This window comes from Rhinopithecus roxellana, chromosome 10 (genome assembly GCF_007565055.1).
Source record: "Rhinopithecus roxellana isolate Shanxi Qingling chromosome 10, ASM756505v1, whole genome shotgun sequence".
In the NCBI taxonomy this organism is placed as follows: domain Eukaryota; kingdom Metazoa; phylum Chordata; class Mammalia; order Primates; family Cercopithecidae; genus Rhinopithecus; species Rhinopithecus roxellana.
In genome coordinates, this window is record NC_044558.1 from 59,699,431 (window position 1) to 59,711,805 (window position 12,375).

At 50.5% G+C, this 12,375-nt stretch overlaps 1 protein-coding gene across 6 annotated transcripts in view; it reads left to right on the forward strand.

Moving 5' to 3' along the window:
- The first annotated feature begins 1,784 nt into the window (after positions 1-1,784).
- GALNT6 (polypeptide N-acetylgalactosaminyltransferase 6) overlaps positions 1,785-12,375 on the forward strand; it is a 39,805-nt gene continuing 29,214 nt past the window's right edge. The window contains exons 1-4 of one of the 6 annotated variants that reach the window (XM_030939022.1): positions 1,785-1,883; positions 2,289-2,402; positions 2,544-2,631; positions 10,724-10,814. The gene's annotated coding sequence lies outside the window, so the exon portion shown is untranslated. Of the gene's footprint in view, positions 1,884-2,288; positions 2,403-2,543; positions 2,632-9,920; positions 10,228-10,723; positions 10,815-12,375 lie in introns of those variants that run through there. The other 5 variants (XM_030939024.1, XM_030939023.1, XM_030939025.1 and 2 more) reach the window with 5 other exon arrangements.

The window sequence follows — 12,375 nt, forward strand, 5'->3', positions numbered from 1 at the left end:
CTCCTGCTCCCAGGTCTTAGGGTCTTAGAAACACAAATTCACGGCTGGAGTTGGTGGCTCATGCCGCCAATCCCAGCACTTTGCAAGGCCGAGGCAATAGGATGGCGTGGCCCAGGAGTTTGAAACCAGCCTGGGCAACATGGTGAAACTCCCTCTCTACAAAAAAATACAAAAGTTAGCCAGGCATGGTGGCATGCATCTGTGGAGGCTGAAGCAGGAGAACAGCTTGAGTCTGGGAGGTCAAGCCTGCAGTGAGCCATGATAGCTCCACCACACTCCAGCCTGGGCAGTAGAGCAAGAAAAGAAAGAAAGAGAAGAGAAGAAAAGAGAGAAACAGAGAAAAAGAAGGAAATAAAGAGAAAGAAGGAGAGAGAGAGAGAGAGAGAGAAAGAGAGAAAGGAGAGACAGGGAGAGTAAGAAAGAAAAGAGAAAAGGTAAAAAAAAAAAAAAAAAGAAAAAAAAAAAGGAGGGAGGCTGGGCAGCAGACCCTGAGGAAGAAAGAAAAGAGAAAGAAAGAGACAAATTTATTTAAATATCAAAACAAAAGAGAAACTGAACTACTGGTAGAAAGTTTCCACCATAGAAAGTTTTCAAATTATTGGCTATTTGGAGTTATGCGCCCTCCTTGTCTGTTGCTAAGGCCCCAAAAGATTGCAGCACACGAGGCAGCACCGAAGAGGACCAGTGAGCAGCACAGGCCCTGGCAGGGTAATTCCGAACACCGGCTTAGGAGGCGGGTTTACCAGGATTCTCATTCCAGCCCTGTCACTAATTGTTCAGGGTTCTCATCGAGCATGCACAGGAATCACCCGGAGGGCTTTTAAAACACAAATCGCCAGGCTCAAGCCCAGTTTTGGAATATTTAGGTCTACGGTTGGGCCCATTTCTTTTTTTCTTTTTTTTCTTTTTGAGACGGAATCTCGCTCTGCCTCCAGGCTGGAGTGCAGTGGCGTGATCTCGGCTCACTGCAACCTCTCCCTCCCGGGTTCAAGCGATTCTCCCGCCTCAGCCTCCCGAGTAGCTGGGATTGCAGACGCCCGCCACCACGCCCGGTTAATTTTTTATATTTTTAGTAGAGATGGGGTTTCACCATGTTGGCCAGGCTGGTCTCGAACTCCTAACCTTGTGATCCGCCCTCCTCGGCCTCCCAGAGTGCTGGGATTGCAGGCATGAGCCACCGCGCCCGGCCAAAAGTTCTAAGAAGTTGTCAGGTGATTCTGACTGGCGCTGCTGGTGGGCGGGGTCCCACTTTGAGAAACACCCTCTGCTGTGTGAGCAGCTGCCTCCCCGGTATATTCGGAATAATCATAGTAGTTATTAAAGTTTGCTGGGGCTGGGATTCACCTGATGCCTGGCACTTGGAGCCGTTGGCACAGTTCATGGCACACGGAATAGGAGCTCTTGTTGGATGGAGCGCAAATGAGAAGCAAGCCTGGGGCAGGACCCCGGGGCCCATGGCCGCCCAGCTGCGTTTTCCCCTCCTGGGCAGGCCTCCGGGCTCCGAGCGCTCCGGGCGGGCGCGCAGCACATTCCGGTTCCATGCACGCGCCGCCCGCAGCTCTGCTAATGCCTGTCGTCTTTGGGGTGACTTGGACCCTCCAATCTTTTTCCGTGCTGAAAGCCTAGCCGCAGAGACCGCACCCCCGGGGCGGGCTGAGACGCAGAGAAGCCGGGGCGCTCCTCTGCCCGTCCGCCGGGAGTTCCCGGGCCCGCAGCACGCTAGGGACACGGCGGGACCCGCTGCACCTGGCCCGGGAGGGGCGGAGCGGGCGCGTTCGGGCAGCTGGGGGAGGTCCCGCACCGGCCCCACCCTCCCGGCCGTCCGGTGGGGAAACCCGGGAGCGGCTCCGCGGCGCGGCTGCGGCTCTGCCTCGGCGCGACAGGTAAGCGGCAGAAGGAGCCCGCGACCCTCTCCCCGGGAGGGTTCCTCTGAGTTTTCCGATTGCTCGGACTTCCCTCCGGCGGAGCTCGCTTCTGCCGAGTCCTCGCTCTCACCTCCTCCTCCGCCAGCCTTCGCCTCTTCCTCTTCCTCCTCACCACCCCAGACAGTAAAATGAAGAGGCTGGGCCAGGCTGGTCCCTCCTGCCTTCGCTCTCTGCCGGTTGCGGTGGCCTCTAGCTCCTCCCTCGGTAGGACCCCCCTCCACCTTGGCGCTTACGAGATGAATGAGGAGCCCAGGCCTCTGGAACTTGGAGGGGTGAGAGGGGGACAAGCCAGAGCCAGGGCTCCACACCCTCTTCCCCTCACCCATCCACGCCCTGCATTCCTTCTGTGCCCCGTCTCCCTAGATCGGGCCACCCCATGTGCTTTGGTACGGCAACTCTTCCAGAGAGGTTTCCTCCTGCCCTGCCACGTTGCGCCTGAGCAGAAGGGGACAGCGAGGAGAAGCCTCGCTGGTGGAGGTCGGTCTGATCCTTGCTTGGTTGATTCCCTCCCAAGCCTGGGGGCTTTTGGGGGTGGGGAGGGATCTGCCTTCTACTACGGGGAAATGGAATCTGTTGGGTGTTCATGACTGACTGTCACCGACTTCCCTATTTCCTCAGTTGTTCAGATTCCCAGGCTGACAAAAAGGAGAAACAGCTTTTACTTGCACTCAGGGCCAATCATCGCAGACCCAGACCTCTGCAGAGGGTAGGATGGGGCTCTTCTGTGTAAGGGGGTGGGGGGGTGGTCAGTTTGCCAGCAAAGCTTACAACAGACCCCTTCTAACAGCCGACAACCCATTGCAGCACTCTCAGAAAGGGTGTTAACTCTATGCTCTGAGCTGGCCCCCAGGCCCACACACAATTTACAGGCACTGGGTGAGGTTCATGGTTCTGGACGCACCAAAGAGCCTCGAGGACTTTTGTTCCTTTTACCAGAGATGTGTGTGCACCACACAGGACCTATTCTCCGCTCCAGACAGATGAGCTGTCTCCCTTCCCATTAGGAAAGGTTAAGAAGGATGAGACAGGCAAATTTATGTGATGACCAAAACCAGGTCAGGTGAGGGGTTTGAAATATGCTTTGGTTCCAGCCATGTGTGGTGGCTCATGCCTGTAATCCCAGCACTTTGAGAGGCTGAGGCGGGTGGATCACCTGAGGTCAGGAGTTCGTAGAACAGCCTGGCCAACACGGCAAAACCCCATCTCCACAAAAAATACAAAAAATTAGCTGGGTGTGGTGGCAGGTGCCTGTAATTCCAGCTACTTGGGAGGCTGAGGCAGGAGAATTGCTTGAACCCGGGAGGGGGAGGTTGCAGTGAGCTGAGATCACCCCATTGCATTCCAGCCTGGGCAACAACAGCAAAGCTCTGTCTAAAATAAAAGAGAGAGAGAGAGAGAGAGATGCTTTGATTCCAATTGCCTAGCAGGAGCCAGTAGCATTGCAGGCATTTCCCTAGCTCCAGTTCCTTAATGGTGCCAGGCACTTTAGGAACCCAGAGGTAATCAGAGAAAGCTGCTTCCAGGGGCACCAGGGCAGAGAGCAGGACAGGACCCTCAAAAGAAAGAGGGAAGTGTGCAGGAGACTGGGCTGCTCAAGATGACCTCACCTCAGTAATGCTGCCCACAGTCCTACAGTGGGCAGAACAGCTGACTCCTACCCGTAGCAGCATGGAAGAGCTCAGGGCAGAGAAGGGGAGGCCCTGATGTGTGTCAGGTGCCCTGTGAGGTCAGAAACATATTAGCCCAAGTTCAGCTGGAAGAAGTGGGGACAGGAAATATGAGCATGAACTTAGTCTATGCAACCATTGCCTCGAACAGACCTCAGGACCAGAAGGAGCAGCTAACCCTAAGGCTGAGGGCCTCTCAGAGCAGAGAGGCAGTGAGTATCATAGGGGTAGGCAGCTGACTCAGCCCTGTCACTAACTCGATGCATAACCTTAGCCAAACACATAAACACTCCCTGGGTGGGGAGCAAATGAGAAGGTGTATATGAAATGTTTTGGCAAAGCTCCAAGCACCAGTCAAATGCAAGATAATGTGATGTCATAGTTAAGAGAGAGGGCTTTGGGGATGCATAGGCCTGAACGCAAATTCTGCCTCTGCTAAGTTTCTAGCTGTGTGACCTTGGTCAAGTTACTTCACCTCCCTGTGCTTCAGTTTCCTTCTGTGTAAAACAGAGAAGATAACTAACTTGATTTGATATGGTAAGCAGTAATATTTAAAAGGGTGATGGTATTCTCCTTAGCATCTTCTGGCTCCCACGGATATGTTCCAACATCTCCAGCCCTGGAAATGATGCTGAAGACCAAGTTGGGTGTGTCCATGCCATAGGTTGGGTGAACTCAGCTCTTTACACAGCCCTCTGCCCATTTCTGGGAAAGCCCAAATGTTCATTCTCATTTGATAGGGACGAGACTGAGGATTTGAATAAGCAGGAGGTTAAGTGCAGGGCAGTGCCTGCCTCTGTGTCGAGCTCAATGCTGTAATTGTGCTGTGTAAAAGGCCTGTGTGGTGAACAAGGGTGAGCTCACTCCAGGGAGCAGAAGGACTGTTAGAAGACTTTTGTGGCACCTGACAGCCCTGTGGGGTCCACTTATTCTCTTGTACCCTGAACAACCTGGTCCTAAGGCCTAGGTAGAGATTTGAAGGAAGAAAGCAACCCAGTCCTCAGCTCTGCATATAATAGAGAATGAAGGACAGACTAGCAAAATAGCATTGCCATACATCTCAAGGCAGAGGGGTGCGACAGGAATTGGAAGGCCAGGTAGATTGGCCAGGAAGAACATTCTGGAGACAGAAGTTTGGGGACCAAGACTCAAGGATTGGGAAGGAGAAGGAAAACAGGATCCAGGTGGTCTAGCATCTGGGCCTGTTGGTTCTCCCTTCTCCATGATATTTAGTGGGGAAGTCTCCCAAAAGGAAAGCTCGGGTAGTAGAGAAACTTGGGAACAAATAACACCTGGAAACTGAGGCAGCAAGATGCCCCTTAGTCGAGGAAGCCCTCTTGAAAGAGGGAAGTCTCTGGTAAGAATCTGAAAGAAAAGAAATACGGCTTGCTTAGCAAGAATATAAGGAAAAGGCTTTGAGGAGGAAAAGATAGCCAGTGAGTGCCAAGCATCTGGCTGGGCTTGAGGGTGAACAGCAAACAGGAAGCAACCCGGCCAGGCCCTCTGTGTTTCTGCCACAGTCAAACAGTACTCAAGGAATATGAATACGGCTGTCCTGATTGTGAAAGAGAGAGAGGGGCCTCAGGCAAAGGAGGCTGGCAGCAGCTCCTGCTGATCCTCCAGATGCTGGTTGATAAAGACGCAATTTCAAATGAAGGTTTTGAAAGAAAGGATGGTGAGGAACCAGGAGGCAGGGAATGAATCAGCAGGACTTGGGAGCGGGTGTGGGGTGAACCTGAAATTGAGACAGGATTAAAAAGGACATGTCTGAAGACTGGGACAAGGGCTGGCTTGTTTCAAGGACTTCTATGCTTCTGGCAGCAATGGGGAAATTGGGAAGCCCGGCTAGCATAGGAGGCTGGGCACAGACCCTGAGCCCAGGGGATGGTACATTGAGTAGCCAGTGGCCCCAGGTAAAAGTTCTGCAGCCAAGAGCAGACTAGGGGGTGAGGAGAGAAGGAAAAATTCAGTTCTAGTCTCTCCCATTAACCCCCCTTCCCAATCTGAAGACTGGCCCAAGAGGCCTTTGGAAATACCCCTCCTGTCTTCCACCCTTCTCATCACTTCCCTGTCTCTTCTCTGTCCTTTCCCCCAACTGCCCCCTCAAGCCCAGTCTGGTTGTCACCAAGGCTCCTAGGTGATTAGAGAATCCCACCTTGTCCCCACCTGGAACCCTCCTTCCTTCACTTTTGCACTCCTAGGGATGAACCGTTGCATGCCCCTGTACCACCTGGCAGGGCCTACAGGGTCTCCAGTGAAAAACCTGTGGACTGTTGAACCTCCTGTTTGATGGCATATTATTTTGATTTTTGGTGACTTTTTCTTGGAATAAGTCAACAAATATTAACCGAGAGCCTACCACATGCCAAGCACTGCTCTAGGTATACAGTGGTGAGCAAAGTTGGGTTGAGTTTTTCAATACAAAATCCACGTTTGGGTAATTTAAGTTTAAAATATCATGCAAACAGGCTGGGTGCATTGGCTCACACCCGTAATCCTAGCAGTTTGGGAGGCCAAGGCAGACAGATCACTTGAGGTCAGGAGTTCAAGACTAGCCTGGCCAACATGGCGAAACACTGTCTCTACTAAAAAACATACAAAAATTAGGCCTGAAGTGGTGGCGGGTGCCTGTAATCCCAACTACTGGGGAGGCTGAGGGATGAGAATTGCTTGAACCCGGCCAGGCGCGGTGGCTCAAGCCTGTAATCCCAGCACTTTGGGAGGCCGAGGCGGGCAGATCACAAGGTCAGGAGATCGAGACCATCCTGGCTAACACGGTGAAACCCCGTCTCTACTAAAAAATACAAAAAAAAACTAGCCGGGCGAGGTGGCAGGCGCCTGTAGTCCCAGCTACTCGGGAGTCTGAGGCAGGAGAATGGCGTAAACCCGGGAGGCGGAAGCTTGCAGTGAGCCGAGATCGCGCCACTGCACTCCAGCCTGGGCAACAGAGTGAGACTCTGTCTCAAAAAAAGAAAAAAAAAAGGCCGGTGGCTCAAGCCTGTAGTCCCAGCACTTTGTTTGGGAGGCCGAGGCGGGCGGATCACAAGGTCAGGAGATCAAGACCATCCTGGCTAACATGGTGAAACCCCGTCTCTACTAAAAAATACAAAAAACTAGCCGGGCCAGATGGCAGGCGCCTGTAGTCCCAGCTACTCGGGAGGCTGAGGCAGGAGAATGGCGTAAATCCGGGAGGCGGAGCTTGCAGTGAGCTGAGATCCGGCCACTGCACTCCAGCCTGGGCGACAGAGCGAGACTCCGTCTCAAAAAAAAAAAAAAAAAAAAAAATTATGCAAACATAAAATGAACCTTGAGATGTGGGGGGAACTTGATAGACTAGCTACAGAAATAATTTCCAGTGTATCTTCCTGGGAAAATAAGCCACCACAGTATTGCAACTCGAGTCTTGGGGAAAAGCTGAAGTGTCTTGAAGGTGTTAATTATGGGGAAAAGTAAAAACCTCCCACATTCTGTGATCAAAGGGTCGGGGTGGGAGGAGGGCTTTGGAGGAGATAATTTGCTCTTCTCTTCACAGCATGAGTAGAGAGGACTTGAGATGAGTGCTGTGTTTGATGGAGAGAAAGTGCTTATGAGGAAGAAAGGACAGTCATTTGGCCAAACAGCCTCTCAGCCCCATTTCCCCCACCAGTAGCGTGAAATTGACCTGCCCCCTCCACAATATGATGTCTAGCTCCACACACGTGTGCCCCTGGTAAGAAGGTGACAGTCATCACTTTCCAAAGAAACTTGTGATTGAGCCCTCCTCTGAGTAACTTGAGCAAATATCCCTGTGGTGAGGACTGCTTGCTTCCTGCTGCCACGTCTAAGGAGGTGACCAGCTCAGCTGATAAAGAGAAAGAAACATTGTTACAAAGAGGCCACCTGGCTAGCTAGGGTGTGTTCTGGATGGCTGACTCTGACATTCACAAAAGCTAAGACTTTGCCTGGGACTTCCAGTTTCCGTATCTTTAAAGCATTTGAGTGGGAGGAGGGCAAATGCCAGCAAGGGGATCAAAGGGTAGAGTCGGTGAGGCTCAGAGAGGACAGGCCTGGTCCCCAAATTCCCTACTCAACCTCCAAGGGTACGAGTGTGGTAAACAGAGTAGTGGTCTAGGAGTTGGGAGATCGGGTTCTACTCCTGGGAGCCACTAGCCATGTGTTGGTAGAGAAGTCACCCAACCACTCTGGCCTCGCTGATGATAAAATGAGGGTGTTCGACTCACAGACAGACCTAGTCAAAACAGCAACCAAATGTGTAATGGCAGAATATCCTGTAACTCAAGTACTTCTTGCAGTAAGTGCATTCAGAACATCATTTAGTGAAACCAGTGCTCCACATTTAACCCATCCAGCCTCATCTCATTTAACAAGAGTTTGTGGAACTAGCCAGGCCTGATGGCACGGACCTCTGTAGTCCCAGCTACTCAGGAGGCTGAGATAGGAGGATTGCTTGAGCCTGGGAGGTTGAGGCTGCAGAAAGCTGTGTTCATGCCACTACACTTCAGCCTGGGTGACAGAGTGAGACACTGTCTCCAAAAAAAAAAAAAAAGAACAGTTTATGGAACACCTGCTATGTGTAAAACTTGTGCTAGACTTTGCAGGTGATAAAAAGTTGAAAACAGCATGGCCTCTCTGGTCCCGGAGTCCATAAACACATGGTGGGCTGTGATGAGACTGGAGTACAAATAAAAATTGGGTGCTAAGGGGCAAAGCAGGGAAGAGATGAATTCTGCTGGAAGATCTGAGAAGGCTTTTTGGAGCGGGGCTAGAATATAAACTGCAAGGTTTGGACTGTGTCGCTGGCTTTCAAACTTCTATGACTGGACCAAAGTGAGAAATACACTTTACAGCAAGACCTGGTACTTGTGTATATGTGACAGAGCATCCCAAAAATCTTAGGGCAGTTTTATAATTTAACCATATTACAAGCGTAAATTCTACAAACCATAAAAAACTATCATTTGGGCCGGGCGCGGTGGCTCAAGCCTGTAATCCCAGCACTTTGGGAGGCCGAGACGGGCGGATCACGAGGTCAGGAGATCGAGACCATCCTGGCTAATATGGTGAAACCCCGTCTCTACTAAAAAATACAAAAAACTAGCCGGGCGACGAGGCGGGCGCCTGTAGTCCCAGCTACTCGGGAGGCTGAGACAGGAGAATGGCTTGAACCCGGGAGGCGGAGCTTGCAGTGAGCTGAGAGCCGGCCACTGCACTCCAGCCTGGGCGGCAGAGCAAGAAAAAAAAAAAAAAAAAAAAAAAAAAAAAAAAAAAAAAAACTATCATTTGAAAACTGAACCATTTAAACTTTCTTTGTCTTTAGATGTATGAATTTTAAATAGCAAATTTATCATTTAAATTTTGTATCAGGCAGTGTGTATCTTTAATAGACTGAAACAAACATTAAAATAAAAGTTTTCTTTTCAGGCTGGACGTGATGGCTCATACCTGTAATCCCAGTACTTTGGGAGGTCGAGGCAGGAAGATTGCTTCTGCCTAGGAGTTGAAGACCAACCTGGGCAGCATAGTGGGACCCCATCTCTACAAAAAACATAAAAATTAGCCAGTCATGGTGACACGCACCTATGGTCCCAGCTACTCCAGAGGCTGAGGTAGGAGGATCCTTTGAGCCCAGGAGGTCGAGGCTGCAGTGAGCTGAGATTGCGCCACTGCACTCCAGCCTGAGGAACAGAGTGAGACCCTGTCTCCAAAAAAAAAAAAAAGAAAGCAAAAGAAAAAATGAATACTTGCCTGTGTTACATGTGATACGTGATGCACTTTGATATTTTCTTTTTCATTCTATTCTGGGTTTTTAAAATTTCTTTATTTCTATTTTTTGAGACAGGGTCTTGCTCTATTGCCCAGGTTGGAGTGCAGTGGCACGATCATAACTCACTATAGCCTCAACCTCCTGGGCTCAAACGATCCTCCAGCATCAGCCTCCCAAGTAGCTGGGATTATAGGCGTGTGCCACCATACCCGGCTAACTGGTCTCTTTTTGCTAACTGGTCTTTTATTTTATTTATTTATTTATTTGAGACAGAGTCTTGGTCTGACTGGAGTACAGTGGTACGATTTCTGCTTATTGCAACCTCCGCCCCCTAGGTTCAAGCGATTCTCTTGCCTCAGCCTCCTGAGTAGTTGGGATTACAGGCACCTGCCACCATGCCTGGCTAATTTTTGTATTTTTAGTAGAGATGGGGTTTCACCATGTTGGCCAGGTTGGTCTGGAACTCCTGGACTAAAGTGATCTGCCCACTTTGGCCACCCAAAGTGCTGGGATTTCAGGTGTGAGCCACTGTGCCTAGTCCTAACTGGTCTTTTAAAGAATTTTTTGAATGCTGATTTGCAACACTCTGAATTTATTTTATAATATCACAGTGGATTGTAATCAGCAGTTTGATACAAGCTGGGCTGGGTAAAGCCTCAGTTCCTTACACCAATGAGAGAAGGTAAGTTTGTGTTCTGGCCGGTGGGGCCAGGGAAGCAAATCCCATTTGTTCAATCTAGGCAGGCTTTTCAGAGAGGATTTCTGGCATCATCTCGGGATCAAAGCCAAGGATGGTCTGAGGAGTTGCAGGCCCAAAGGTAGCTGGAGGAAACAGACTTGGGAAGAAATGCTGAGCCACAGCGAGAGGGAAGTGAGTGGATGGGGGCTGCGGGCACACTTGCCAGGAAAGCAGGAGGCCAGGTGTGGGAGCCCAAAGGTGAGGGAGATACACAAGACACCGGGGTAGATCTCGTGAAGCTCTGTACTTGAAAGAATAGCAAAGAATAGCAGCTCTTCTTTCTCCAAGGCTGGCGGAGGGGCGACCTCCAGGACCTTGCTAACCATACTTCTGGGAATCGTCTCCTATACAGGGAGCAAAAATCCTTAACCCCAAAGTCCTGTGGCTTGCACTAGATTCTGTGTCTCTTCTAAGGGACTCTTTCCTGTTGCCCTCATGCTAAGCAAACAAACTAGGGAACGAGTGCCTCACCACCAAGTCTAATCCCAGGTGTCTCATTTCAGTTCAGGATGTGGTTAGTACCTTGAGGAACTGCAGGTTTCAGAGAGAGAGCTTCAAGCAGCCAGATGGGATCGAGAGATTAGATGCCTAGGAAGAGCTCAATTTAACCCTAGATTTCTTTCTCCAGGGAAAATAAAAGAAGCAAAGACAGACCCTGCTGCGAGGGACCACGAGGCAGTGCCAGGATAAAGAAGCTGGAGTAACCTGGGTGATTCTGAGTGAGTCAGTTAGGAGGCCTTCCTGGAGGGGGTGAATCTTGAGCGCTGGCAACAGCTAGTAACTACAATGTTACCACGCCTTTGTTTCTAACTGTGCTCCCTCTTTCTTGCTGGAGTGGGAAGGTAGATGGAAAGTAGCAGGAAAAGATGCAGCCTGCAGGGACGGTTCAAAGCTGTCATGGCCAACACTCCCCCATTCTGTAGGCCTCTGTGTGGGCTTAGCCAGGACAGTTCCAGAACGGATGAGGCGTCTAGCTCAAGTGAATCCCCTGTGCTAGCCCCAGCATAGCTCAACCTCTGTGACAAGAAACTCCTGCTGCACTGAATCCCCATTTCCTCCCCGAAGCCTTCTTCGAGCCCACAGGGAACTCCACCTCTCTCAGCTTAGCACTTACTATCTGTGCTAGTCTGCTTTAATTTTATTCATTTTTGAATGAGTAATATAGTCAGGGTTCAAAGTACAAAAGAGTATTCAGTGAAAGGTCCTTTTCCTGCTCCTGAATCCCCCCAGACAGGTGCTTCCTTCACCTGGTCAGTGCTGCCAGTTCGCGTTCTCCAACAAGATTTTCAAATCCCTTGGGAAAAGGAATTGAGCCTTTGTGTCCCTCTGTGTACCAGATGGGGTAAACTGTCCAACCCCATCACCCAAGGGGGTCTTCCTAGCACCACACCCTCCCTCTTCCATCCACACTGCTACTAACTCTCCTGGGTCAGACTCCAAATGGGTCATCCAGCTGCCAAGCAGGTCCCTTTCCAAGATACCCTCCACTGCTGTCATATTGCTCTTCCTGTAATGCTGGGCTCCCAGCTTAATGCTTTATTACTCCCCATGCCTTGGGTCAAGGGCAAATGCTCCTCAGCATGATGAACAAGGCCCTTAGGACTTGGTTTCAGCCACCTCTGCAGGCCTGATTTTCGCTACTCCTGCCATACCAGACTGCTTACAGTTCTGTGACTGGCTCTGCTGTCTCCCACCTCTAGATCTTTGCAGGTACTGTGCCTTCTGCCTGAAATGTGCTCACCTCGCCTCGCTGACTCCTACTCGCCGGTTAGTGCTCGGCCCAAGTTTCTGCCCCCGAGATTTGTTCACAGATGTTGCCCTCCCCCATTTGCTGTGTTTCCTGCATGCCGTCTCCTTCAGCACTCAAGGGTACCTCTTTCATTCTGCTTCTCGCAGGGTAATCTCTGTTTAAAATCTGATGCCCCCAATTGACTATAGGATCCTTGAGGGCTGGCCTTGCACTTCTCTGTGTCCCCTGCCTCTTGCAGAGTACCTATAGAGGCAGTTATTCAGTAAATACTGGTGGAATAAACAAATCTCTCCTATCTCCTAGACATTAGTTAATATAAAATAGATGCTCCAAGAGATTTCTTTTGTTTGATTTTTGACGGTGCTGTTGAATCTGATGTTATAAAAGAAGCCACATTTCTACCTCAGTCCAGAGTGAATCCAGCTCTCCACTTGAGATCCTGATGGCCAAATACTCCCAAGGTCTCAGACACCAGGCCTCTCCACAGGCGGGAGCTTGTGCACTTAAACAATAGGCATTAAATAGTTCAA